Genomic DNA, 1661 nt, shown 5'->3' with positions numbered 1-1661 from the left:
AGAAGGGCGGGGCGGGGAGGGGGCGCTGGAGTGGGGAGAGCGGCCAGCTGGGGAGCCCTCCCAGCCCCTGTGTAAACTCCTCTTTCCCTACAATAAAAAACGGATTAAAACTGCTGGAATGTAGCCACTGCCTAGAGACCCTAGCAGCCGGAGAAGGGGTGTTAAATCAAGTCTTCGTCGTTAGTTAGCACGCTTGGGGGCGGGCGGGGGCTTTCTTTTACGTTCCACCACGTCTTTTTGTGGCTTTGTGCTGACAAAAACTCACACCCAAACAAACTTATTAAAAGAACAGAGCAAGACAAATACCACCCTACAAATAAGCATCAAAAAGCAATCGCTGAGACTGTTATAACCAGCAACAACCACCGGGCCCCCTTCTTCCCCATCCACTCACAGGCACCCGCCAACCACCCCTCACTCCCCCGCATCTTCTGCCACTGGCACCGAAAATATAAAAATGAAATGAACGAAAAAGAAACAAGAATGCTATTGCCTTCCCAGGGAACGCCTCCCGCGTTGGTAATCCCCGACTGGGAGGCATCACAAAGCGGTGCCCAGGTGAAGGCGAGACACCTGGGAGAGCCGGGTGCAGACCCTCGGGGACCAGGGTTGGAGTTGTTTTCTTCGAGATGTTTCCCCTCCTGACAACCTGCTGGGTTGCGTCAGAACGTGGAGGATTGTCCTCTGAGGACGCGCGAGGAAACTGGAAGTCTTAAAATAGCAGATAAAGTTAATACTGACTGTAATGTGCACAAATTGGATTATAATCTTTAGGCGTATTGGTGACAGCCAACGTAATCCCATCTCTGGGTATTAATCCGGTTAGCTTCCCTGTGACAACCAGTCGCAGGAGTGTTCCCTGAGACGCGCGCCTGCGACGTTCCCACTCGGGCTGCGTTCGGTTTCGGTGGCCGCGGATAGAACAGCGCAGCCACGCGTGGGGCGGGGTGCGTAGTACTGACTCGCCTCCTTTAGCAACGCAGACAACCTTTACAAAGGAAGCGGATAAGATCTAGAAGATTGATTTGAAAGTGAAAGACGGGTGTAACTTAGGTTCGTTAAACAAATAAAGAGCCTTGCGTCTTCCTAGCCCTGATTCCTTTTTTGCCGTCTTTATCTTCTTGCTTTTCTCCTCCTTTCCCCTCGCCTCCCAATTTCTTCCTAAATCTTTTCTTTGGCTTCATTCTCTTCTCCCTGCCTTCCTTCTGCACTTGCCCCTGTTCTTCACTCTGGCTGGACTTGGGGTTTTTTTTGGTTTTTGTTTTTGTTTTGTTTTTGCTTTCTTTTCATTTCTTTCTTAAAACCACGAAAGCAAATTGTCTTAGTCCTTGGATTAAAGGGAAAGGGATAGAGGGAAGGAGGTTACCTGGGGCATCCGGGATCTTCGTTGTTAATTTTCAATTCTCTCAGCTGCTAACAGAAACATACGCGAATCAGATCCGAACACTTCGGGTCAACTTTAATTTCAATCCAAGCCTCCAACTTTTAAAACTGGACACTCCGCTCTCCCCCACTTACAAGAAAACTTCTTTGTCTTTGAGGACCCCAGTTTCTCCTGTCTTTTTGTTGGATTTAGCACAGAGTGGAGAGAACGACTGAGAGGAGAAACATTTTAATCCAAGTCCAAGGGTTTAAATTTCTCAGCTGACCCACAAGTGCAT

The sequence above is a fragment of the Hipposideros armiger genome, unplaced genomic scaffold (genome assembly GCF_001890085.2).
Source record: "Hipposideros armiger isolate ML-2016 unplaced genomic scaffold, ASM189008v1 scaffold_520, whole genome shotgun sequence".
Classification (NCBI taxonomy): Eukaryota; Metazoa; Chordata; class Mammalia; order Chiroptera; family Hipposideridae; genus Hipposideros; species Hipposideros armiger.
This window is presented reverse-complemented; position numbering follows the sequence as displayed.